Consider the following 22,595-nt stretch of genomic DNA (forward strand, 5'->3'; position numbering starts at 1 on the left):
CAACAACAACAACAACAAACACTCGAAAAAACGCATCGCGACTATTTTACGCTCCGTAAATTTCAGCAGCCCGTTTGAGGGTCAAAACGGCTGAATTTGGGGCCGAAAAATCGCGACGTCCTTTAACCGCCCTTGATGGTTTCTTGGCCTTTCCGAAATGGTGCTGTGGGCGGCGTAGTTCCTCACGGTTCAAAAGTTATGGGTTTTCCAAAGCTAGAATCGTTTTAGATCCAAAAACAAAATAAAAAGGGGTGCAACACGAGGACTTCCCGGGAGGTCACCCATCCTAGTACTACTCTCGCCCAAGCACGCTTAACTGCGGAGTTCTGATGGGATCCGGTGCATTAGTGCTGGTATGATCGCACCCGTTAGTACATGACTCGCGATTCCATATGTCCTTTCGTTCCGACAATTCGAGTGGATGGCGTGGGACCCACAAGATTTGTTGGCATTTTTTTTTCTCGAACAAAAGTGCGTCGAGATTGATGTAGAACACAACAACAACAACAACAACAACAACAACAACAACAACACTCGAAAAAACGCATCGCGACTATTTTACGCTCCGTAAATTTCAGCAGCCCGTTTGAGGGTCAAAACGGCTGAATTTGGGGCCGAAAAATCGCGACGTCCTTTAACCGCCCTTGATGGTTTCTTGGCCTTTCCGAAATGGTGCTGTGGGCGGCGTAGTTCCTCACGGTTCAAAAGTTATGGGTTTTCCAAAGCTAGAATCGTTTTAGATCCAAAAACAAAATAAAAAAGGGGTGCAACACGAGGACTTCCCGGGAGGTCACCCATCCTAGTACTACTCTCGCCCAAGCACGCTTAACTGCGGAGTTCTGATGGGATCCGGTGCATTAGTGCTGGTATGATCGCACCCGTTAGTACATGACTCGCGATTCCATATGTCCTTTCGTTCCGACAATTCGAGTGGATGGCGTGGGACCCACAAGATTTGTTGGCATTTTTTTTTCTCGAACGAAAGTGCGTCGAGATTGATGTAGAAACACAACAACAACAACAACAACAACAAACACTCGAAAAAACGCATCGCGACTATTTTACGCTCCGTAAATTTCAGCAGCCCGTTTGAGGGTCAAAACGGCTGAATTTGGGGCCGAAAAATCGCGACGTCCTTTAACCGCCCTTGATGGTTTCTTGGCCTTTCCGAAATGGTGCTGTGGGCGGCGTAGTTCCTCACGGTTCAAAAGTTATGGGTTTTCCAAAGCTAGAATCGTTTTAGATCCAAAAACAAAATAAAAAAGGGGTGCAACACGAGGACTTCCCGGGAGGTCACCCATCCTAGTACTACTCTCGCCCAAGCACGCTTAACTGCGGAGTTCTGATGGGATCCGGTGCATTAGTGCTGGTATGATCGCACCCGTTAGTACATGACTCGCGATTCCATATGTCCTTTCGTTCCGACAATTCGAGTGGATGGCGTGGGACCCACAAGATTTGTTGGCATTTTTTTTTCTCGAACAAAAGTGCGTCGAGATTGATGTAGAACACACAACAACAACAACAACAACAACAACAACACAAACACTCGAAAAAACGCATCGCGACTATTTTACGCTCCGTAAATTTCAGCAGCCCGTTTGAGGGTCAAAACGGCTGAATTTGGGGCCGAAAAATCGCGACGTCCTTTAACCGCCCTTGATGGTTTCTTGGCCTTTCCGAAATGGTGCTGTGGGCGGCGTAGTTCCTCACGGTTCAAAAGTTATGGGTTTTCCAAAGCTAGAATCGTTTTAGATCCAAAAACAAAATAAAAAGGGGTGCAACACGAGGACTTCCCGGGAGGTCACCCATCCTAGTACTACTCTCGCCCAAGCACGCTTAACTGCGGAGTTCTGATGGGATCCGGTGCATTAGTGCTGGTATGATCGCACCCGTTAGTACATGACTCGCGATTCCATATGTCCTTTCGTTCCGACAATTCGAGTGGATGGCGTGGGACCCACAAGATTTGTTGGCATTTTTTTTTCTCGAACAAAAGTGCGTCGAGATTGATGTAGACACAACAACAACAACAACAACAACAACAACAACAACAACACTCGAAAAAACGCATCGCGACTATTTTACGCTCCGTAAATTTCAGCAGCCCGTTTGAGGGTCAAAACGGCTGAATTTGGGGCCGAAAAATCGCGACGTCCTTTAACCGCCCTTGATGGTTTCTTGGCCTTTCCGAAATGGTGCTGTGGGCGGCGTAGTTCCTCACGGTTCAAAAGTTATGGGTTTTCCAAAGCTAGAATCGTTTTAGATCCAAAAACAAAATAAAAAAGGGGTGCAACACGAGGACTTCCCGGGAGGTCACCCATCCTAGTACTACTCTCGCCCAAGCACGCTTAACTGCGGAGTTCTGATGGGATCCGGTGCATTAGTGCTGGTATGATCGCACCCGTTAGTACATGACTCGCGATTCCATATGTCCTTTCGTTCCGACAATTCGAGTGGATGGCGTGGGACCCACAAGATTTGTTGGCATTTTTTTTTCTCGAACGAAAGTGCGTCGAGATTGATGTAGAACACAACAACAACAACAACAACAACAACAAACACTCGAAAAAACGCATCGCGACTATTTTACGCTCCGTAAATTTCAGCAGCCCGTTTGAGGGTCAAAACGGCTGAATTTGGGGCCGAAAAATCGCGACGTCCTTTAACCGCCCTTGATGGTTTCTTGGCCTTTCCGAAATGGTGCTGTGGGCGGCGTAGTTCCTCACGGTTCAAAAGTTATGGGTTTTCCAAAGCTAGAATCGTTTTAGATCCAAAAACAAAATAAAAAGGGGTGCAACACGAGGACTTCCCGGGAGGTCACCCATCCTAGTACTACTCTCGCCCAAGCACGCTTAACTGCGGAGTTCTGATGGGATCCGGTGCATTAGTGCTGGTATGATCGCACCCGTTAGTACATGACTCGCGATTCCATATGTCCTTTCGTTCCGACAATTCGAGTGGATGGCGTGGGACCCACAAGATTTGTTGGCATTTTTTTTTCTCGAACAAAAGTGCGTCGAGATTGATGTAGAACACAACAACAACAACAACAACACAACAACAAACACTCGAAAAAACGCATCGCGACTATTTTACGCTCCGTAAATTTCAGCAGCCCGTTTGAGGGTCAAAACGGCTGAATTTGGGGCCGAAAAATCGCGACGTCCTTTAACCGCCCTTGATGGTTTCTTGGCCTTTCCGAAATGGTGCTGTGGGCGGCGTAGTTCCTCACGGTTCAAAAGTTATGGGTTTTCCAAAGCTAGAATCGTTTTAGATCCAAAAACAAAATAAAAAAGGGGTGCAACACGAGGACTTCCCGGAGGTCACCCATCCTAGTACTACTCTCGCCCAAGCACGCTTAACTGCGGAGTTCTGATGGGATCCGGTGCATTAGTGCTGGTATGATCGCACCCGTTAGTACATGACTCGCGATTCCATATGTCCTTTCGTTCCGACAATTCGAGTGGATGGCGTGGGACCCACAAGATTTGTTGGCATTTTTTTTTCTCGAACGAAAGTGCGTCGAGATTGATGTAGAACACAACAACAACAACAACAACAACCAACACTCGAAAAAACGCATCGCGACTATTTTACGCTCCGTAAATTTCAGCAGCCCGTTTGAGGGTCAAAACGGCTGAATTTGGGGCCGAAAAATCGCGACGTCCTTTAACCGCCCTTGATGGTTTCTTGGCCTTTCCGAAATGGTGCTGTGGGCGGCGTAGTTCCTCACGGTTCAAAAGTTATGGGTTTTCCAAAGCTAGAATCGTTTTAGATCCAAAAACAAAATAAAAAGGGGTGCAACACGAGGACTTCCCGGGAGGTCACCCATCCTAGTACTACTCTCGCCCAAGCACGCTTAACTGCGGAGTTCTGATGGGATCCGGTGCATTAGTGCTGGTATGATCGCACCCGTTAGTACATGACTCGCGATTCCATATGTCCTTTCGTTCCGACAATTCGAGTGGATGGCGTGGGACCCACAAGATTTGTTGGCATTTTTTTTTCTCGAACAAAAGTGCGTCGAGATTGATGTAGAACACAACACAACAACAACAACAACAACAACACAAACACTCGAAAAAACGCATCGCGACTATTTTACGCTCCGTAAATTTCAGCAGCCCGTTTGAGGGTCAAAACGGCTGAATTTGGGGCCGAAAAATCGCGACGTCCTTTAACCGCCCTTGATGGTTTCTTGGCCTTTCCGAAATGGTGCTGTGGGCGGCGTAGTTCCTCACGGTTCAAAAGTTATGGGTTTTCCAAAGCTAGAATCGTTTTAGATCCAAAAACAAAATAAAAAGGGGTGCAACACGAGGACTTCCCGGGAGGTCACCCATCCTAGTACTACTCTCGCCCAAGCACGCTTAACTGCGGAGTTCTGATGGGATCCGGTGCATTAGTGCTGGTATGATCGCACCCGTTAGTACATGACTCGCGATTCCATATGTCCTTTCGTTCCGACAATTCGAGTGGATGGCGTGGGACCCACAAGATTTGTTGGCATTTTTTTTTCTCGAACAAAAGTGCGTCGAGATTGATGTAGAACAACAACAACAACAACAACAACAACAACAACAAACACTCGAAAAAACGCATCGCGACTATTTTACGCTCCGTAAATTTCAGCAGCCCGTTTGAGGGTCAAAACGGCTGAATTTGGGGCCGAAAAATCGCGACGTCCTTTAACCGCCCTTGATGGTTTCTTGGCCTTTCCGAAATGGTGCTGTGGGCGGCGTAGTTCCTCACGGTTCAAAAGTTATGGGTTTTCCAAAGCTAGAATCGTTTTAGATCCAAAAACAAAATAAAAAAGGGGTGCAACACGAGGACTTCCCGGGAGGTCACCCATCCTAGTACTACTCTCGCCCAAGCACGCTTAACTGCGGAGTTCTGATGGGATCCGGTGCATTAGTGCTGGTATGATCGCACCCGTTAGTACATGACTCGCGATTCCATATGTCCTTTCGTTCCGACAATTCGAGTGGATGGCGTGGGACCCACAAGATTTGTTGGCATTTTTTTTTCTCGAACGAAAGTGCGTCGAGATTGATGTAGAACACAACAACAACAACAACAACAACACACAAACACTCGAAAAAACGCATCGCGACTATTTTACGCTCCGTAAATTTCAGCAGCCCGTTTGAGGGTCAAAACGGCTGAATTTGGGGCCGAAAAATCGCGACGTCCTTTAACCGCCCTTGATGGTTTCTTGGCCTTTCCGAAATGGTGCTGTGGGCGGCGTAGTTCCTCACGGTTCAAAAGTTATGGGTTTTCCAAAGCTAGAATCGTTTTAGATCCAAAAACAAAATAAAAAAGGGGTGCAACACGAGGACTTCCCGGGAGGTCACCCATCCTAGTACTACTCTCGCCCAAGCACGCTTAACTGCGGAGTTCTGATGGGATCCGGTGCATTAGTGCTGGTATGATCGCACCCGTTAGTACATGACTCGCGATTCCATATGTCCTTTCGTTCCGACAATTCGAGTGGATGGCGTGGGACCCACAAGATTTGTTGGCATTTTTTTTTCTCGACCGAAAGTGCGTCGAGATTGATGTAGAACACAACAACAACAACAACAACAACAACAACAAACACTCGAAAAAACGCATCGCGACTATTTTACGCTCCGTAAATTTCAGCAGCCCGTTTGAGGGTCAAAACGGCTGAATTTGGGGCCGAAAAATCGCGACGTCCTTTAACCGCCCTTGATGGTTTCTTGGCCTTTCCGAAATGGTGCTGTGGGCGGCGTAGTTCCTCACGGTTCAAAAGTTATGGGTTTTCCAAAGCTAGAATCGTTTTAGATCCAAAAACAAAATAAAAAGGGGTGCAACACGAGGACTTCCCGGGAGGTCACCCATCCTAGTACTACTCTCGCCCAAGCACGCTTAACTGCGGAGTTCTGATGGGATCCGGTGCATTAGTGCTGGTATGATCGCACCCGTTAGTACATGACTCGCGATTCCATATGTCCTTTCGTTCCGACAATTCGAGTGGATGGCGTGGGACCCACAAGATTTGTTGGCATTTTTTTTTCTCGAACAAAAGTGCGTCGAGATTGATGTAGAACACAACAACAACAACAACAACAACAACAAACACTCGAAAAAACGCATCGCGACTATTTTACGCTCCGTAAATTTCAGCAGCCCGTTTGAGGGTCAAAACGGCTGAATTTGGGGCCGAAAAATCGCGACGTCCTTTAACCGCCCTTGATGGTTTCTTGGCCTTTCCGAAATGGTGCTGTGGGCGGCGTAGTTCCTCACGGTTCAAAAGTTATGGGTTTTCCAAAGCTAGAATCGTTTTAGATCCAAAAACAAAATAAAAAAGGGGTGCAACACGAGGACTTCCCGGGAGGTCACCCATCCTAGTACTACTCTCGCCCAAGCACGCTTAACTGCGGAGTTCTGATGGGATCCGGTGCATTAGTGCTGGTATGATCGCACCCGTTAGTACATGACTCGCGATTCCATATGTCCTTTCGTTCCGACAATTCGAGTGGATGGCGTGGGACCCACAAGATTTGTTGGCATTTTTTTTTCTCGAACGAAAGTGCGTCGAGATTGATGTAGAACACAACAACAACAACAACAACAACAACAAACACTCGAAAAAACGCATCGCGACTATTTTACGCTCCGTAAATTTCAGCAGCCCGTTTGAGGGTCAAAACGGCTGAATTTGGGGCCGAAAAATCGCGACGTCCTTTAACCGCCCTTGATGGTTTCTTGGCCTTTCCGAAATGGTGCTGTGGGCGGCGTAGTTCCTCACGGTTCAAAAGTTATGGGTTTTCCAAAGCTAGAATCGTTTTAGATCCAAAAACAAAATAAAAAAGGGGTGCAACACGAGGACTTCCCGGGAGGTCACCCATCCTAGTACTACTCTCGCCCAAGCACGCTTAACTGCGGAGTTCTGATGGGATCCGGTGCATTAGTGCTGGTATGATCGCACCCGTTAGTACATGACTCGCGATTCCATATGTCCTTTCGTTCCGACAATTCGAGTGGATGGCGTGGGACCCACAAGATTTGTTGGCATTTTTTTTTCTCGACCGAAAGTGCGTCGAGATTGATGTAGAACACAACAACAACAACAACAACAACAACAAACACTCGAAAAAACGCATCGCGACTATTTTACGCTCCGTAAATTTCAGCAGCCCGTTTGAGGGTCAAAACGGCTGAATTTGGGGCCGAAAAATCGCGACGTCCTTTAACCGCCCTTGATGGTTTCTTGGCCTTTCCGAAATGGTGCTGTGGGCGGCGTAGTTCCTCACGGTTCAAAAGTTATGGGTTTTCCAAAGCTAGAATCGTTTTAGATCCAAAAACAAAATAAAAAGGGGTGCAACACGAGGACTTCCCGGGAGGTCACCCATCCTAGTACTACTCTCGCCCAAGCACGCTTAACTGCGGAGTTCTGATGGGATCCGGTGCATTAGTGCTGGTATGATCGCACCCGTTAGTACATGACTCGCGATTCCATATGTCCTTTCGTTCCGACAATTCGAGTGGATGGCGTGGGACCCACAAGATTTGTTGGCATTTTTTTTTCTCGACCGAAAGTGCGTCGAGATTGATGTAGAACACAACAACAACAACAACAACAACAACAAACACTCGAAAAAACGCATCGCGACTATTTTACGCTCCGTAAATTTCAGCAGCCCGTTTGAGGGTCAAAACGGCTGAATTTGGGGCCGAAAAATCGCGACGTCCTTTAACCGCCCTTGATGGTTTCTTGGCCTTTCCGAAATGGTGCTGTGGGCGGCGTAGTTCCTCACGGTTCAAAAGTTATGGGTTTTCCAAAGCTAGAATCGTTTTAGATCCAAAAACAAAATAAAAAGGGGTGCAACACGAGGACTTCCCGGGAGGTCACCCATCCTAGTACTACTCTCGCCCAAGCACGCTTAACTGCGGAGTTCTGATGGGATCCGGTGCATTAGTGCTGGTATGATCGCACCCGTTAGTACATGACTCGCGATTCCATATGTCCTTTCGTTCCGACAATTCGAGTGGATGGCGTGGGACCCACAAGATTTGTTGGCATTTTTTTTTCTCGAACAAAGTGCGTCGAGATTGATGTAGAACACAACAACAACAACAACAACAACAACAACAACAACAACTCGAAAAAACGCATCGCGACTATTTTACGCTCCGTAAATTTCAGCAGCCCGTTTGAGGGTCAAAACGGCTGAATTTGGGGCCGAAAAATCGCGACGTCCTTTAACCGCCCTTGATGGTTTCTTGGCCTTTCCGAAATGGTGCTGTGGGCGGCGTAGTTCCTCACGGTTCAAAAGTTATGGGTTTTCCAAAGCTAGAATCGTTTTAGATCCAAAAACAAAATAAAAAAGGGGTGCAACACGAGGACTTCCCGGGAGGTCACCCATCCTAGTACTACTCTCGCCCAAGCACGCTTAACTGCGGAGTTCTGATGGGATCCGGTGCATTAGTGCTGGTATGATCGCACCCGTTAGTACATGACTCGCGATTCCATATGTCCTTTCGTTCCGACAATTCGAGTGGATGGCGTGGGACCCACAAGATTTGTTGGCATTTTTTTTTCTCGAACAAAAGTGCGTCGAGATTGATGTAGAACACAACAACAACAACAACAACAACAACAAACACTCGAAAAAACGCATCGCGACTATTTTACGCTCCGTAAATTTCAGCAGCCCGTTTGAGGGTCAAAACGGCTGAATTTGGGGCCGAAAAATCGCGACGTCCTTTAACCGCCCTTGATGGTTTCTTGGCCTTTCCGAAATGGTGCTGTGGGCGGCGTAGTTCCTCACGGTTCAAAAGTTATGGGTTTTCCAAAGCTAGAATCGTTTTAGATCCAAAAACAAAATAAAAAGGGGTGCAACACGAGGACTTCCCGGGAGGTCACCCATCCTAGTACTACTCTCGCCCAAGCACGCTTAACTGCGGAGTTCTGATGGGATCCGGTGCATTAGTGCTGGTATGATCGCACCCGTTAGTACATGACTCGCGATTCCATATGTCCTTTCGTTCCGACAATTCGAGTGGATGGCGTGGGACCCACAAGATTTGTTGGCATTTTTTTTTCTCGAACGAAAGTGCGTCGAGATTGATGTAGAACACAACAACAACAACAACAACAACAACAACAAACACTCGAAAAAACGCATCGCGACTATTTTACGCTCCGTAAATTTCAGCAGCCCGTTTGAGGGTCAAAACGGCTGAATTTGGGGCCGAAAAATCGCGACGTCCTTTAACCGCCCTTGATGGTTTCTTGGCCTTTCCGAAATGGTGCTGTGGGCGGCGTAGTTCCTCACGGTTCAAAAGTTATGGGTTTTCCAAAGCTAGAATCGTTTTAGATCCAAAAACAAAATAAAAAAGGGGTGCAACACGAGGACTTCCCGGGAGGTCACCCATCCTAGTACTACTCTCGCCCAAGCACGCTTAACTGCGGAGTTCTGATGGGATCCGGTGCATTAGTGCTGGTATGATCGCACCCGTTAGTACATGACTCGCGATTCCATATGTCCTTTCGTTCCGACAATTCGAGTGGATGGCGTGGGACCCACAAGATTTGTTGGCATTTTTTTTTCTCGACCGAAAGTGCGTCGAGATTGATGTAGAACACAACAACAACAACAACAACAACAACAAACACTCGAAAAAACGCATCGCGACTATTTTACGCTCCGTAAATTTCAGCAGCCCGTTTGAGGGTCAAAACGGCTGAATTTGGGGCCGAAAAATCGCGACGTCCTTTAACCGCCCTTGATGGTTTCTTGGCCTTTCCGAAATGGTGCTGTGGGCGGCGTAGTTCCTCACGGTTCAAAAGTTATGGGTTTTCCAAAGCTAGAATCGTTTTAGATCCAAAAACAAAATAAAAAAGGGGTGCAACACGAGGACTTCCCGGGAGGTCACCCATCCTAGTACTACTCTCGCCCAAGCACGCTTAACTGCGGAGTTCTGATGGGATCCGGTGCATTAGTGCTGGTATGATCGCACCCGTTAGTACATGACTCGCGATTCCATATGTCCTTTCGTTCCGACAATTCGAGTGGATGGCGTGGGACCCACAAGATTTGTTGGCATTTTTTTTTCTCGAACAAAAGTGCGTCGAGATTGATGTAGACACAACAACACAACAACAACAACAACAACAACAAACACTCGAAAAAACGCATCGCGACTATTTTACGCTCCGTAAATTTCAGCAGCCCGTTTGAGGGTCAAAACGGCTGAATTTGGGGCCGAAAAATCGCGACGTCCTTTAACCGCCCTTGATGGTTTCTTGGCCTTTCCGAAATGGTGCTGTGGGCGGCGTAGTTCCTCACGGTTCAAAAGTTATGGGTTTTCCAAAGCTAGAATCGTTTTAGATCCAAAAACAAAATAAAAAAGGGGTGCAACACGAGGACTTCCCGGGAGGTCACCCATCCTAGTACTACTCTCGCCCAAGCACGCTTAACTGCGGAGTTCTGATGGGATCCGGTGCATTAGTGCTGGTATGATCGCACCCGTTAGTACATGACTCGCGATTCCATATGTCCTTTCGTTCCGACAATTCGAGTGGATGGCGTGGGACCCACAAGATTTGTTGGCATTTTTTTTTCTCGACCGAAAGTGCGTCGAGATTGATGTAGAACACAACAACAACAACAACAACAACAACAAACACTCGAAAAAACGCATCGCGACTATTTTACGCTCCGTAAATTTCAGCAGCCCGTTTGAGGGTCAAAACGGCTGAATTTGGGGCCGAAAAATCGCGACGTCCTTTAACCGCCCTTGATGGTTTCTTGGCCTTTCCGAAATGGTGCTGTGGGCGGCGTAGTTCCTCACGGTTCAAAAGTTATGGGTTTTCCAAAGCTAGAATCGTTTTAGATCCAAAAACAAAATAAAAAGGGGTGCAACACGAGGACTTCCCGGGAGGTCACCCATCCTAGTACTACTCTCGCCCAAGCACGCTTAACTGCGGAGTTCTGATGGGATCCGGTGCATTAGTGCTGGTATGATCGCACCCGTTAGTACATGACTCGCGATTCCATATGTCCTTTCGTTCCGACAATTCGAGTGGATGGCGTGGGACCCACAAGATTTGTTGGCATTTTTTTTTCTCGAACAAAAGTGCGTCGAGATTGATGTAGAACACAACAACAACAACAACAACAACAACAACAACAAACACTCGAAAAAACGCATCGCGACTATTTTACGCTCCGTAAATTTCAGCAGCCCGTTTGAGGGTCAAAACGGCTGAATTTGGGGCCGAAAAATCGCGACGTCCTTTAACCGCCCTTGATGGTTTCTTGGCCTTTCCGAAATGGTGCTGTGGGCGGCGTAGTTCCTCACGGTTCAAAAGTTATGGGTTTTCCAAAGCTAGAATCGTTTTAGATCCAAAAACAAAATAAAAAAGGGGTGCAACACGAGGACTTCCCGGGAGGTCACCCATCCTAGTACTACTCTCGCCCAAGCACGCTTAACTGCGGAGTTCTGATGGGATCCGGTGCATTAGTGCTGGTATGATCGCACCCGTTAGTACATGACTCGCGATTCCATATGTCCTTTCGTTCCGACAATTCGAGTGGATGGCGTGGGACCCACAAGATTTGTTGGCATTTTTTTTTCTCGACCGAAAGTGCGTCGAGATTGATGTAGAACACAACAACAACAACAACAACAACAACAAACACTCGAAAAAACGCATCGCGACTATTTTACGCTCCGTAAATTTCAGCAGCCCGTTTGAGGGTCAAAACGGCTGAATTTGGGGCCGAAAAATCGCGACGTCCTTTAACCGCCCTTGATGGTTTCTTGGCCTTTCCGAAATGGTGCTGTGGGCGGCGTAGTTCCTCACGGTTCAAAAGTTATGGGTTTTCCAAAGCTAGAATCGTTTTAGATCCAAAAACAAAATAAAAAAGGGGTGCAACACGAGGACTTCCCGGGAGGTCACCCATCCTAGTACTACTCTCGCCCAAGCACGCTTAACTGCGGAGTTCTGATGGGATCCGGTGCATTAGTGCTGGTATGATCGCACCCGTTAGTACATGACTCGCGATTCCATATGTCCTTTCGTTCCGACAATTCGAGTGGATGGCGTGGGACCCACAAGATTTGTTGGCATTTTTTTTTCTCGAACAAAAGTGCGTCGAGATTGATGTAGACACAACAACAACAACAACAACAACAACAACAAACACTCGAAAAAACGCATCGCGACTATTTTACGCTCCGTAAATTTCAGCAGCCCGTTTGAGGGTCAAAACGGCTGAATTTGGGGCCGAAAAATCGCGACGTCCTTTAACCGCCCTTGATGGTTTCTTGGCCTTTCCGAAATGGTGCTGTGGGCGGCGTAGTTCCTCACGGTTCAAAAGTTATGGGTTTTCCAAAGCTAGAATCGTTTTAGATCCAAAAACAAAATAAAAAAGGGGTGCAACACGAGGACTTCCCGGGAGGTCACCCATCCTAGTACTACTCTCGCCCAAGCACGCTTAACTGCGGAGTTCTGATGGGATCCGGTGCATTAGTGCTGGTATGATCGCACCCGTTAGTACATGACTCGCGATTCCATATGTCCTTTCGTTCCGACAATTCGAGTGGATGGCGTGGGACCCACAAGATTTGTTGGCATTTTTTTTTCTCGACCGAAAGTGCGTCGAGATTGATGTAGAACACAACAACAACAACAACAACAACAACAAACACTCGAAAAAACGCATCGCGACTATTTTACGCTCCGTAAATTTCAGCAGCCCGTTTGAGGGTCAAAACGGCTGAATTTGGGGCCGAAAAATCGCGACGTCCTTTAACCGCCCTTGATGGTTTCTTGGCCTTTCCGAAATGGTGCTGTGGGCGGCGTAGTTCCTCACGGTTCAAAAGTTATGGGTTTTCCAAAGCTAGAATCGTTTTAGATCCAAAAACAAAATAAAAAAGGGGTGCAACACGAGGACTTCCCGGGAGGTCACCCATCCTAGTACTACTCTCGCCCAAGCACGCTTAACTGCGGAGTTCTGATGGGATCCGGTGCATTAGTGCTGGTATGATCGCACCCGTTAGTACATGACTCGCGATTCCATATGTCCTTTCGTTCCGACAATTCGAGTGGATGGCGTGGGACCCACAAGATTTGTTGGCATTTTTTTTTCTCGAACAAAAGTGCGTCGAGATTGATGTAGAACACAACAACAACAACAACAACAACAACAACAACAACACTCGAAAAAACGCATCGCGACTATTTTACGCTCCGTAAATTTCAGCAGCCCGTTTGAGGGTCAAAACGGCTGAATTTGGGGCCGAAAAATCGCGACGTCCTTTAACCGCCCTTGATGGTTTCTTGGCCTTTCCGAAATGGTGCTGTGGGCGGCGTAGTTCCTCACGGTTCAAAAGTTATGGGTTTTCCAAAGCTAGAATCGTTTTAGATCCAAAAACAAAATAAAAAAGGGGTGCAACACGAGGACTTCCCGGGAGGTCACCCATCCTAGTACTACTCTCGCCCAAGCACGCTTAACTGCGGAGTTCTGATGGGATCCGGTGCATTAGTGCTGGTATGATCGCACCCGTTAGTACATGACTCGCGATTCCATATGTCCTTTCGTTCCGACAATTCGAGTGGATGGCGTGGGACCCACAAGATTTGTTGGCATTTTTTTTTCTCGAACGAAAGTGCGTCGAGATTGATGTAGAACACAACAACAACAACAACAACAACAACAACACTCGAAAAAACGCATCGCGACTATTTTACGCTCCGTAAATTTCAGCAGCCCGTTTGAGGGTCAAAACGGCTGAATTTGGGGCCGAAAAATCGCGACGTCCTTTAACCGCCCTTGATGGTTTCTTGGCCTTTCCGAAATGGTGCTGTGGGCGGCGTAGTTCCTCACGGTTCAAAAGTTATGGGTTTTCCAAAGCTAGAATCGTTTTAGATCCAAAAACAAAATAAAAAAGGGGTGCAACACGAGGACTTCCCGGGAGGTCACCCATCCTAGTACTACTCTCGCCCAAGCACGCTTAACTGCGGAGTTCTGATGGGATCCGGTGCATTAGTGCTGGTATGATCGCACCCGTTAGTACATGACTCGCGATTCCATATGTCCTTTCGTTCCGACAATTCGAGTGGATGGCGTGGGACCCACAAGATTTGTTGGCATTTTTTTTTCTCGAACGAAAGTGCGTCGAGATTGATGTAGAACACAACAACAACAACAACAACAACAACAAACACTCGAAAAAACGCATCGCGACTATTTTACGCTCCGTAAATTTCAGCAGCCCGTTTGAGGGTCAAAACGGCTGAATTTGGGGCCGAAAAATCGCGACGTCCTTTAACCGCCCTTGATGGTTTCTTGGCCTTTCCGAAATGGTGCTGTGGGCGGCGTAGTTCCTCACGGTTCAAAAGTTATGGGTTTTCCAAAGCTAGAATCGTTTTAGATCCAAAAACAAAATAAAAAAGGGGTGCAACACGAGGACTTCCCGGGAGGTCACCCATCCTAGTACTACTCTCGCCCAAGCACGCTTAACTGCGGAGTTCTGATGGGATCCGGTGCATTAGTGCTGGTATGATCGCACCCGTTAGTACATGACTCGCGATTCCATATGTCCTTTCGTTCCGACAATTCGAGTGGATGGCGTGGGACCCACAAGATTTGTTGGCATTTTTTTTTCTCGAACGAAAGTGCGTCGAGATTGATGTAGAACACAACAACAACAACAACAACACAACAAACACTCGAAAAAACGCATCGCGACTATTTTACGCTCCGTAAATTTCAGCAGCCCGTTTGAGGGTCAAAACGGCTGAATTTGGGGCCGAAAAATCGCGACGTCCTTTAACCGCCCTTGATGGTTTCTTGGCCTTTCCGAAATGGTGCTGTGGGCGGCGTAGTTCCTCACGGTTCAAAAGTTATGGGTTTTCCAAAGCTAGAATCGTTTTAGATCCAAAAACAAAATAAAAAAGGGGTGCAACACGAGGACTTCCCGGGAGGTCACCCATCCTAGTACTACTCTCGCCCAAGCACGCTTAACTGCGGAGTTCTGATGGGATCCGGTGCATTAGTGCTGGTATGATCGCACCCGTTAGTACATGACTCGCGATTCCATATGTCCTTTCGTTCCGACAATTCGAGTGGATGGCGTGGGACCCACAAGATTTGTTGGCATTTTTTTTTCTCGAACAAAAGTGCGTCGAGATTGATGTAGAACACAACAACAACAACAACAACAACAACAACAAACACTCGAAAAAACGCATCGCGACTATTTTACGCTCCGTAAATTTCAGCAGCCCGTTTGAGGGTCAAAACGGCTGAATTTGGGGCCGAAAAATCGCGACGTCCTTTAACCGCCCTTGATGGTTTCTTGGCCTTTCCGAAATGGTGCTGTGGGCGGCGTAGTTCCTCACGGTTCAAAAGTTATGGGTTTTCCAAAGCTAGAATCGTTTTAGATCCAAAAACAAAATAAAAAAGGGGTGCAACACGAGGACTTCCCGGGAGGTCACCCATCCTAGTACTACTCTCGCCCAAGCACGCTTAACTGCGGAGTTCTGATGGGATCCGGTGCATTAGTGCTGGTATGATCGCACCCGTTAGTACATGACTCGCGATTCCATATGTCCTTTCGTTCCGACAATTCGAGTGGATGGCGTGGGACCCACAAGATTTGTTGGCATTTTTTTTTCTCGAACAAAAGTGCGTCGAGATTGATGTAGAACACAACAACAACAACAACAACAACAACAACAAACACTCGAAAAAACGCATCGCGACTATTTTACGCTCCGTAAATTTCAGCAGCCCGTTTGAGGGTCAAAACGGCTGAATTTGGGGCCGAAAAATCGCGACGTCCTTTAACCGCCCTTGATGGTTTCTTGGCCTTTCCGAAATGGTGCTGTGGGCGGCGTAGTTCCTCACGGTTCAAAAGTTATGGGTTTTCCAAAGCTAGAATCGTTTTAGATCCAAAAACAAAATAAAAAAGGGGTGCAACACGAGGACTTCCCGGGAGGTCACCCATCCTAGTACTACTCTCGCCCAAGCACGCTTAACTGCGGAGTTCTGATGGGATCCGGTGCATTAGTGCTGGTATGATCGCACCCGTTAGTACATGACTCGCGATTCCATATGTCCTTTCGTTCCGACAATTCGAGTGGATGGCGTGGGACCCACAAGATTTGTTGGCATTTTTTTTTCTCGACCGAAAGTGCGTCGAGATTGATGTAGAACACAACAACAACAACAACAACAACAACAAACACTCGAAAAAACGCATCGCGACTATTTTACGCTCCGTAAATTTCAGCAGCCCGTTTGAGGGTCAAAACGGCTGAATTTGGGGCCGAAAAATCGCGACGTCCTTTAACCGCCCTTGATGGTTTCTTGGCCTTTCCGAAATGGTGCTGTGGGCGGCGTAGTTCCTCACGGTTCAAAAGTTATGGGTTTTCCAAAGCTAGAATCGTTTTAGATCCAAAAACAAAATAAAAAAGGGGTGCAACACGAGGACTTCCCGGGAGGTCACCCATCCTAGTACTACTCTCGCCCAAGCACGCTTAACTGCGGAGTTCTGATGGGATCCGGTGCATTAGTGCTGGTATGATCGCACCCGTTAGTACATGACTCGCGATTCCATATGTCCTTTCGTTCCGACAATTCGAGTGGATGGCGTGGGACCCACAAGATTTGTTGGCATTTTTTTTTCTCGAACAAAAGTGCGTCGAGATTGATGTAGAACAACAACAACAACAACAACAACAACAACAAACACTCGAAAAAACGCATCGCGACTATTTTACGCTCCGTAAATTTCAGCAGCCCGTTTGAGGGTCAAAACGGCTGAATTTGGGGCCGAAAAATCGCGACGTCCTTTAACCGCCCTTGATGGTTTCTTGGCCTTTCCGAAATGGTGCTGTGGGCGGCGTAGTTCCTCACGGTTCAAAAGTTATGGGTTTTCCAAAGCTAGAATCGTTTTAGATCCAAAAACAAAATAAAAAAGGGGTGCAACACGAGGACTTCCCGGGAGGTCACCCATCCTAGTACTACTCTCGCCCAAGCACGCTTAACTGCGGAGTTCTGATGGGATCCGGTGCATTAGTGCTGGTATGATCGCACCCGTTAGTACATGACTCGCGATTCCATATGTCCTTTCGTTCCGACAATTCGAGTGGATGGCGTGGGACCCACAAGATTTGTTGGCATTTTTTTTTCTCGAACAAAAGTGCGTCGAGATTGATGTAGAACACAACAACAACAACAACAACAACAACAAACACTCGAAAAAACGCATCGCGACTATTTTACGCTCCGTAAATTTCAGCAGCCCGTTTGAGGGTCAAAACGGCTGAATTTGGGGCCGAAAAATCGCGACGTCCTTTAACCGCCCTTGATGGTTTCTTGGCCTTTCCGAAATGGTGCTGTGGGCGGCGTAGTTCCTCACGGTTCAAAAGTTATGGGTTTTCCAAAGCTAGAATCGTTTTAGATCCAAAAACAAAATAAAAAAGGGGTGCAACACGAGGACTTCCCGGGAGGTCACCCATCCTAGTACTACTCTCGCCCAAGCACGCTTAACTGCGGAGTTCTGATGGGATCCGGTGCATTAGTGCTGGTATGATCGCACCCGTTAGTACATGACTCGCGATTCCATATGTCCTTTCGTTCCGACAATTCGAGTGGATGGCGTGGGACCCACAAGATTTGTTGGCATTTTTTTTTCTCGAACGAAAGTGCGTCGAGATTGATGTAGAACACAACAACAACAACAACAACAACAACAACAAACACTCGAAAAAACGCATCGCGACTATTTTACGCTCCGTAAATTTCAGCAGCCCGTTTGAGGGTCAAAACGGCTGAATTTGGGGCCGAAAAATCGCGACGTCCTTTAACCGCCCTTGATGGTTTCTTGGCCTTTCCGAAATGGTGCTGTGGGCGGCGTAGTTCCTCACGGTTCAAAAGTTATGGGTTTTCCAAAGCTAGAATCGTTTTAGATCCAAAAACAAAATAAAAAAGGGGTGCAACACGAGGACTTCCCGGGAGGTCACCCATCCTAGTACTACTCTCGCCCAAGCACGCTTAACTGCGGAGTTCTGATGGGATCCGGTGCATTAGTGCTGGTATGATCGCACCCGTTAGTACATGACTCGCGATTCCATATGTCCTTTCGTTCCGACAATTCGAGTGGATGGCGTGGGACCCACAAGATTTGTTGGCATTTTTTTTTCTCGAACGAAAGTGCGTCGAGATTGATGTAGAACACAACAACAACAACAACAACAACACAAAAAACGCATCGCGACTATTTTACGCTCCGTAAATTTCAGCAGCCCGTTTGAGGGTCAAAACGGCTGAATTTGGGGCCGAAAAATCGCGACGTCCTTTAACCGCCCTTGATGGTTTCTTGGCCTTTCCGAAATGGTGCTGTGGGCGGCGTAGTTCCTCACGGTTCAAAAGTTATGGGTTTTCCAAAGCTAGAATCGTTTTAGATCCAAAAACAAAATAAAAAAGGGGTGCAACACGAGGACTTCCCGGGAGGTCACCCATCCTAGTACTACTCTCGCCCAAGCACGCTTAACTGCGGAGTTCTGATGGGATCCGGTGCATTAGTGCTGGTATGATCGCACCCGTTAGTACATGACTCGCGATTCCATATGTCCTTTCGTTCCGACAATTCGAGTGGATGGCGTGGGACCCACAAGATTTGTTGGCATTTTTTTTTCTCGAACGAAAGTGCGTCGAGATTGATGTAGAACAACAACAACAACAACAACAACAACAAACACTCGAAAAAACGCATCGCGACTATTTTACGCTCCGTAAATTTCAGCAGCCCGTTTGAGGGTCAAAACGGCTGAATTTGGGGCCGAAAAATCGCGACGTCCTTTAACCGCCCTTGATGGTTTCTTGGCCTTTCCGAAATGGTGCTGTGGGCGGCGTAGTTCCTCACGGTTCAAAAGTTATGGGTTTTCCAAAGCTAGAATCGTTTTAGATCCAAAAACAAAATAAAAAAGGGGTGCAACACGAGGACTTCCCGGGAGGTCACCCATCCTAGTACTACTCTCGCCCAAGCACGCTTAACTGCGGAGTTCTGATGGGATCCGGTGCATTAGTGCTGGTATGATCGCACCCGTTAGTACATGACTCGCGATTCCATATGTCCTTTCGTTCCGACAATTCGAGTGGATGGCGTGGGACCCACAAGATTTGTTGGCATTTTTTTTTCTCGAACGAAAGTGCGTCGAGATTGATGTAGAACACAACAACAACAACAACAACAACAACAAACACTCGAAAAAACGCATCGCGACTATTTTACGCTCCGTAAATTTCAGCAGCCCGTTTGAGGGTCAAAACGGCTGAATTTGGGGCCGAAAAATCGCGACGTCCTTTAACCGCCCTTGATGGTTTCTTGGCCTTTCCGAAATGGTGCTGTGGGCGGCGTAGTTCCTCACGGTTCAAAAGTTATGGGTTTTCCAAAGCTAGAATCGTTTTAGATCCAAAAACAAAATAAAAAAGGGGTGCAACACGAGGACTTCCCGGGAGGTCACCCATCCTAGTACTACTCTCGCCCAAGCACGCTTAACTGCGGAGTTCTGATGGGATCCGGTGCATTAGTGCTGGTATGATCGCACCCGTTAGTACATGACTCGCGATTCCATATGTCCTTTCGTTCCGACAATTCGAGTGGATGGCGTGGGACCCACAAGATTTGTTGGCATTTTTTTTTCTCGAACGAAAGTGCGTCGAGATTGATGTAGAACACAACAACAACAACAACAACAACAACAAACACTCGAAAAAACGCATCGCGACTATTTTACGCTCCGTAAATTTCAGCAGCCCGTTTGAGGGTCAAAACGGCTGAATTTGGGGCCGAAAAATCGCGACGTCCTTTAACCGCCCTTGATGGTTTCTTGGCCTTTCCGAAATGGTGCTGTGGGCGGCGTAGTTCCTCACGGTTCAAAAGTTATGGGTTTTCCAAAGCTAGAATCGTTTTAGATCCAAAAACAAAATAAAAAAGGGGTGCAACACGAGGACTTCCCGGGAGGTCACCCATCCTAGTACTACTCTCGCCCAAGCACGCTTAACTGCGGAGTTCTGATGGGATCCGGTGCATTAGTGCTGGTATGATCGCACCCGTTAGTACATGACTCGCGATTCCATATGTCCTTTCGTTCCGACAATTCGAGTGGATGGCGTGGGACCCACAAGATTTGTTGGCATTTTTTTTTCTCGAACGAAAGTGCGTCGAGATTGATGTAGAACACAACAACAACAACAACAACAACAACAACAAACACTCGAAAAAACGCATCGCGACTATTTTACGCTCCGTAAATTTCAGCAGCCCGTTTGAGGGTCAAAACGGCTGAATTTGGGGCCGAAAAATCGCGACGTCCTTTAACCGCCCTTGATGGTTTCTTGGCCTTTCCGAAATGGTGCTGTGGGCGGCGTAGTTCCTCACGGTTCAAAAGTTATGGGTTTTCCAAAGCTAGAATCGTTTTAGATCCAAAAACAAAATAAAAAAGGGGTGCAACACGAGGACTTCCCGGGAGGTCACCCATCCTAGTACTACTCTCGCCCAAGCACGCTTAACTGCGGAGTTCTGATGGGATCCGGTGCATTAGTGCTGGTATGATCGCACCCGTTAGTACATGACTCGCGATTCCATATGTCCTTTCGTTCCGACAATTCGAGTGGATGGCGTGGGACCCACAAGATTTGTTGGCATTTTTTTTTCTCGAACGAAAGTGCGTCGAGATTGATGTAGAACACAACAACAACAACAACAACAACAACAAACACTCGAAAAAACGCATCGCGACTATTTTACGCTCCGTAAATTTCAGCAGCCCGTTTGAGGGTCAAAACGGCTGAATTTGGGGCCGAAAAATCGCGACGTCCTTTAACCGCCCTTGATGGTTTCTTGGCCTTTCCGAAATGGTGCTGTGGGCGGCGTAGTTCCTCACGGTTCAAAAGTTATGGGTTTTCCAAAGCTAGAATCGTTTTAGATCCAAAAACAAAATAAAAAAGGGGTGCAACACGAGGACTTCCCGGGAGGTCACCCATCCTAGTACTACTCTCGCCCAAGCACGCTTAACTGCGGAGTTCTGATGGGATCCGGTGCATTAGTGCTGGTATGATCGCACCCGTTAGTACATGACTCGCGATTCCATATGTCCTTTCGTTCCGACAATTCGAGTGGATGGCGTGGGACCCACAAGATTTGTTGGCATTTTTTTTTCTCGAACGAAAGTGCGTCGAGATTGATGTAGAACACAAACAACAACAACAACAACAACAACAAACACTCGAAAAAACGCATCGCGACTATTTTACGCTCCGTAAATTTCAGCAGCCCGTTTGAGGGTCAAAACGGCTGAATTTGGGGCCGAAAAATCGCGACGTCCTTTAACCGCCCTTGATGGTTTCTTGGCCTTTCCGAAATGGTGCTGTGGGCGGCGTAGTTCCTCACGGTTCAAAAGTTATGGGTTTTCCAAAGCTAGAATCGTTTTAGATCCAAAAACAAAATAAAAAAGGGGTGCAACACGAGGACTTCCCGGGAGGTCACCCATCCTAGTACTACTCTCGCCCAAGCACGCTTAACTGCGGAGTTCTGATGGGATCCGGTGCATTAGTGCTGGTATGATCGCACCCGTTAGTACATGACTCGCGATTCCATATGTCCTTTCGTTCCGACAATTCGAGTGGATGGCGTGGGACCCACAAGATTTGTTGGCATTTTTTTTTCTCGAACGAAAGTGCGTCGAGATTGATGTAGAACACAACAACAACAACAACAACAACAACAAACACTCGAAAAAACGCATCGCGACTATTTTACGCTCCGTAAATTTCAGCAGCCCGTTTGAGGGTCAAAACGGCTGAATTTGGGGCCGAAAAATCGCGACGTCCTTTAACCGCCCTTGATGGTTTCTTGGCCTTTCCGAAATGGTGCTGTGGGCGGCGTAGTTCCTCACGGTTCAAAAGTTATGGGTTTTCCAAAGCTAGAATCGTTTTAGATCCAAAAACAAAATAAAAAAGGGGTGCAACACGAGGACTTCCCGGGAGGTCACCCATCCTAGTACTACTCTCGCCCAAGCACGCTTAACTGCGGAGTTCTGATGGGATCCGGTGCATTAGTGCTGGTATGATCGCACCCGTTAGTACATGACTCGCGATTCCATATGTCCTTTCGTTCCGACAATTCGAGTGGATGGCGTGGGACCCACAAGATTTGTTGGCATTTTTTTTTCTCGAACGAAAGTGCGTCGAGATTGATGTAGAACACAACAACAACAACAACAACAACAACAAACACTCGAAAAAACGCATCGCGACTATTTTACGCTCCGTAAATTTCAGCAGCCCGTTTGAGGGTCAAAACGGCTGAATTTGGGGCCGAAAAATCGCGACGTCCTTTAACCGCCCTTGATGGTTTCTTGGCCTTTCCGAAATGGTGCTGTGGGCGGCGTAGTTCCTCACGGTTCAAAAGTTATGGGTTTTCCAAAGCTAGAATCGTTTTAGATCCAAAAACAAAATAAAAAAGGGGTGCAACACGAGGACTTCCCGGGAGGTCACCCATCCTAGTACTACTCTCGCCCAAGCACGCTTAACTGCGGAGTTCTG

At 47.3% G+C, this 22,595-nt stretch overlaps 45 non-coding genes across 45 annotated transcripts in view; all 45 read right to left on the bottom strand.

Annotated features, from left to right (window-relative positions):
* Positions 1–248: 248 nt before the first annotated feature.
* LOC125579488 lies at positions 249–367 on the bottom strand. Its single transcript, XR_007317548.1, has one exon. It is a non-coding gene; the product is annotated as a 5S ribosomal RNA (ribosomal RNA).
* Positions 368–761: 394 nt separating this feature from the next.
* LOC125579500 lies at positions 762–880 on the bottom strand. The gene has a single exon (XR_007317560.1). It is a non-coding gene; the product is annotated as a 5S ribosomal RNA (ribosomal RNA).
* Positions 881–1,264: 384 nt separating this feature from the next.
* LOC125579512 lies at positions 1,265–1,383 on the bottom strand. Its single transcript, XR_007317572.1, has one exon. It is a non-coding gene; the product is annotated as a 5S ribosomal RNA (ribosomal RNA).
* A 392-nt stretch (positions 1,384–1,775) lies between these two features.
* LOC125579525 lies at positions 1,776–1,894 on the bottom strand. The gene has a single exon (XR_007317585.1). It is a non-coding gene; the product is annotated as a 5S ribosomal RNA (ribosomal RNA).
* Positions 1,895–2,287: 393 nt separating this feature from the next.
* On the bottom strand, positions 2,288–2,406 carry LOC125579537. The gene has a single exon (XR_007317597.1). It is a non-coding gene; the product is annotated as a 5S ribosomal RNA (ribosomal RNA).
* Positions 2,407–2,791: 385 nt separating this feature from the next.
* Positions 2,792–2,910, bottom strand: LOC125579549. The gene has a single exon (XR_007317609.1). It is a non-coding gene; the product is annotated as a 5S ribosomal RNA (ribosomal RNA).
* Positions 2,911–3,298: 388 nt separating this feature from the next.
* LOC125579591 lies at positions 3,299–3,416 on the bottom strand. The gene has a single exon (XR_007317651.1). It is a non-coding gene; the product is annotated as a 5S ribosomal RNA (ribosomal RNA).
* A 382-nt stretch (positions 3,417–3,798) lies between these two features.
* LOC125579560 lies at positions 3,799–3,917 on the bottom strand. The gene has a single exon (XR_007317620.1). It is a non-coding gene; the product is annotated as a 5S ribosomal RNA (ribosomal RNA).
* Positions 3,918–4,306: 389 nt separating this feature from the next.
* LOC125579571 lies at positions 4,307–4,425 on the bottom strand. Its single transcript, XR_007317631.1, has one exon. It is a non-coding gene; the product is annotated as a 5S ribosomal RNA (ribosomal RNA).
* Positions 4,426–4,815: 390 nt separating this feature from the next.
* LOC125579582 lies at positions 4,816–4,934 on the bottom strand. The gene has a single exon (XR_007317642.1). It is a non-coding gene; the product is annotated as a 5S ribosomal RNA (ribosomal RNA).
* A 387-nt stretch (positions 4,935–5,321) lies between these two features.
* LOC125579594 lies at positions 5,322–5,440 on the bottom strand. Its single transcript, XR_007317654.1, has one exon. It is a non-coding gene; the product is annotated as a 5S ribosomal RNA (ribosomal RNA).
* Positions 5,441–5,828: 388 nt separating this feature from the next.
* LOC125579605 lies at positions 5,829–5,947 on the bottom strand. Its single transcript, XR_007317665.1, has one exon. It is a non-coding gene; the product is annotated as a 5S ribosomal RNA (ribosomal RNA).
* A 386-nt stretch (positions 5,948–6,333) lies between these two features.
* On the bottom strand, positions 6,334–6,452 carry LOC125579613. The gene has a single exon (XR_007317672.1). It is a non-coding gene; the product is annotated as a 5S ribosomal RNA (ribosomal RNA).
* Positions 6,453–6,838: 386 nt separating this feature from the next.
* Positions 6,839–6,957, bottom strand: LOC125579623. The gene has a single exon (XR_007317683.1). It is a non-coding gene; the product is annotated as a 5S ribosomal RNA (ribosomal RNA).
* Positions 6,958–7,342: 385 nt separating this feature from the next.
* On the bottom strand, positions 7,343–7,461 carry LOC125579634. The gene has a single exon (XR_007317694.1). It is a non-coding gene; the product is annotated as a 5S ribosomal RNA (ribosomal RNA).
* Positions 7,462–7,846: 385 nt separating this feature from the next.
* Positions 7,847–7,965, bottom strand: LOC125579645. Its single transcript, XR_007317705.1, has one exon. It is a non-coding gene; the product is annotated as a 5S ribosomal RNA (ribosomal RNA).
* A 391-nt stretch (positions 7,966–8,356) lies between these two features.
* LOC125579656 lies at positions 8,357–8,475 on the bottom strand. Its single transcript, XR_007317716.1, has one exon. It is a non-coding gene; the product is annotated as a 5S ribosomal RNA (ribosomal RNA).
* A 385-nt stretch (positions 8,476–8,860) lies between these two features.
* Positions 8,861–8,979, bottom strand: LOC125579667. Its single transcript, XR_007317726.1, has one exon. It is a non-coding gene; the product is annotated as a 5S ribosomal RNA (ribosomal RNA).
* Positions 8,980–9,368: 389 nt separating this feature from the next.
* LOC125579679 lies at positions 9,369–9,487 on the bottom strand. The gene has a single exon (XR_007317736.1). It is a non-coding gene; the product is annotated as a 5S ribosomal RNA (ribosomal RNA).
* A 386-nt stretch (positions 9,488–9,873) lies between these two features.
* LOC125579690 lies at positions 9,874–9,992 on the bottom strand. Its single transcript, XR_007317745.1, has one exon. It is a non-coding gene; the product is annotated as a 5S ribosomal RNA (ribosomal RNA).
* Positions 9,993–10,382: 390 nt separating this feature from the next.
* LOC125579702 lies at positions 10,383–10,501 on the bottom strand. The gene has a single exon (XR_007317757.1). It is a non-coding gene; the product is annotated as a 5S ribosomal RNA (ribosomal RNA).
* Positions 10,502–10,886: 385 nt separating this feature from the next.
* Positions 10,887–11,005, bottom strand: LOC125579707. The gene has a single exon (XR_007317762.1). It is a non-coding gene; the product is annotated as a 5S ribosomal RNA (ribosomal RNA).
* Positions 11,006–11,397: 392 nt separating this feature from the next.
* Positions 11,398–11,516, bottom strand: LOC125579708. The gene has a single exon (XR_007317763.1). It is a non-coding gene; the product is annotated as a 5S ribosomal RNA (ribosomal RNA).
* A 386-nt stretch (positions 11,517–11,902) lies between these two features.
* Positions 11,903–12,021, bottom strand: LOC125579709. Its single transcript, XR_007317764.1, has one exon. It is a non-coding gene; the product is annotated as a 5S ribosomal RNA (ribosomal RNA).
* A 388-nt stretch (positions 12,022–12,409) lies between these two features.
* LOC125579710 lies at positions 12,410–12,528 on the bottom strand. Its single transcript, XR_007317765.1, has one exon. It is a non-coding gene; the product is annotated as a 5S ribosomal RNA (ribosomal RNA).
* Positions 12,529–12,914: 386 nt separating this feature from the next.
* On the bottom strand, positions 12,915–13,033 carry LOC125579711. Its single transcript, XR_007317766.1, has one exon. It is a non-coding gene; the product is annotated as a 5S ribosomal RNA (ribosomal RNA).
* Positions 13,034–13,424: 391 nt separating this feature from the next.
* On the bottom strand, positions 13,425–13,543 carry LOC125579712. Its single transcript, XR_007317767.1, has one exon. It is a non-coding gene; the product is annotated as a 5S ribosomal RNA (ribosomal RNA).
* A 385-nt stretch (positions 13,544–13,928) lies between these two features.
* LOC125579713 lies at positions 13,929–14,047 on the bottom strand. Its single transcript, XR_007317768.1, has one exon. It is a non-coding gene; the product is annotated as a 5S ribosomal RNA (ribosomal RNA).
* A 386-nt stretch (positions 14,048–14,433) lies between these two features.
* On the bottom strand, positions 14,434–14,552 carry LOC125579714. Its single transcript, XR_007317769.1, has one exon. It is a non-coding gene; the product is annotated as a 5S ribosomal RNA (ribosomal RNA).
* Positions 14,553–14,937: 385 nt separating this feature from the next.
* Positions 14,938–15,056, bottom strand: LOC125579715. The gene has a single exon (XR_007317770.1). It is a non-coding gene; the product is annotated as a 5S ribosomal RNA (ribosomal RNA).
* Positions 15,057–15,445: 389 nt separating this feature from the next.
* On the bottom strand, positions 15,446–15,564 carry LOC125579717. The gene has a single exon (XR_007317772.1). It is a non-coding gene; the product is annotated as a 5S ribosomal RNA (ribosomal RNA).
* Positions 15,565–15,953: 389 nt separating this feature from the next.
* Positions 15,954–16,072, bottom strand: LOC125579718. Its single transcript, XR_007317773.1, has one exon. It is a non-coding gene; the product is annotated as a 5S ribosomal RNA (ribosomal RNA).
* A 386-nt stretch (positions 16,073–16,458) lies between these two features.
* Positions 16,459–16,577, bottom strand: LOC125579719. The gene has a single exon (XR_007317774.1). It is a non-coding gene; the product is annotated as a 5S ribosomal RNA (ribosomal RNA).
* Positions 16,578–16,964: 387 nt separating this feature from the next.
* On the bottom strand, positions 16,965–17,083 carry LOC125579720. Its single transcript, XR_007317775.1, has one exon. It is a non-coding gene; the product is annotated as a 5S ribosomal RNA (ribosomal RNA).
* A 386-nt stretch (positions 17,084–17,469) lies between these two features.
* Positions 17,470–17,588, bottom strand: LOC125579721. Its single transcript, XR_007317776.1, has one exon. It is a non-coding gene; the product is annotated as a 5S ribosomal RNA (ribosomal RNA).
* A 389-nt stretch (positions 17,589–17,977) lies between these two features.
* LOC125579722 lies at positions 17,978–18,096 on the bottom strand. Its single transcript, XR_007317777.1, has one exon. It is a non-coding gene; the product is annotated as a 5S ribosomal RNA (ribosomal RNA).
* Positions 18,097–18,472: 376 nt separating this feature from the next.
* Positions 18,473–18,591, bottom strand: LOC125579723. Its single transcript, XR_007317778.1, has one exon. It is a non-coding gene; the product is annotated as a 5S ribosomal RNA (ribosomal RNA).
* Positions 18,592–18,975: 384 nt separating this feature from the next.
* On the bottom strand, positions 18,976–19,094 carry LOC125579724. The gene has a single exon (XR_007317779.1). It is a non-coding gene; the product is annotated as a 5S ribosomal RNA (ribosomal RNA).
* Positions 19,095–19,480: 386 nt separating this feature from the next.
* On the bottom strand, positions 19,481–19,599 carry LOC125579725. Its single transcript, XR_007317780.1, has one exon. It is a non-coding gene; the product is annotated as a 5S ribosomal RNA (ribosomal RNA).
* A 386-nt stretch (positions 19,600–19,985) lies between these two features.
* Positions 19,986–20,104, bottom strand: LOC125579726. Its single transcript, XR_007317781.1, has one exon. It is a non-coding gene; the product is annotated as a 5S ribosomal RNA (ribosomal RNA).
* A 389-nt stretch (positions 20,105–20,493) lies between these two features.
* Positions 20,494–20,612, bottom strand: LOC125579728. Its single transcript, XR_007317783.1, has one exon. It is a non-coding gene; the product is annotated as a 5S ribosomal RNA (ribosomal RNA).
* A 386-nt stretch (positions 20,613–20,998) lies between these two features.
* Positions 20,999–21,117, bottom strand: LOC125579729. The gene has a single exon (XR_007317784.1). It is a non-coding gene; the product is annotated as a 5S ribosomal RNA (ribosomal RNA).
* A 387-nt stretch (positions 21,118–21,504) lies between these two features.
* On the bottom strand, positions 21,505–21,623 carry LOC125579730. The gene has a single exon (XR_007317785.1). It is a non-coding gene; the product is annotated as a 5S ribosomal RNA (ribosomal RNA).
* Positions 21,624–22,009: 386 nt separating this feature from the next.
* On the bottom strand, positions 22,010–22,128 carry LOC125579731. Its single transcript, XR_007317786.1, has one exon. It is a non-coding gene; the product is annotated as a 5S ribosomal RNA (ribosomal RNA).
* Positions 22,129–22,514: 386 nt separating this feature from the next.
* Positions 22,515–22,595, bottom strand: part of LOC125579732 — a 119-nt gene continuing 38 nt past the window's right edge. Inside the window, exon 1 of the ribosomal RNA XR_007317787.1 lies at positions 22,515–22,595. This exon is cut by the window's right edge and continues 38 nt beyond it. This is a non-coding gene — a ribosomal RNA (5S ribosomal RNA).

The sequence above is a fragment of the Brassica napus genome, chromosome A10 (genome assembly GCF_020379485.1).
Source record: "Brassica napus cultivar Da-Ae chromosome A10, Da-Ae, whole genome shotgun sequence".
NCBI classification, from domain to species: Eukaryota; Viridiplantae; Streptophyta; class Magnoliopsida; order Brassicales; family Brassicaceae; genus Brassica; species Brassica napus.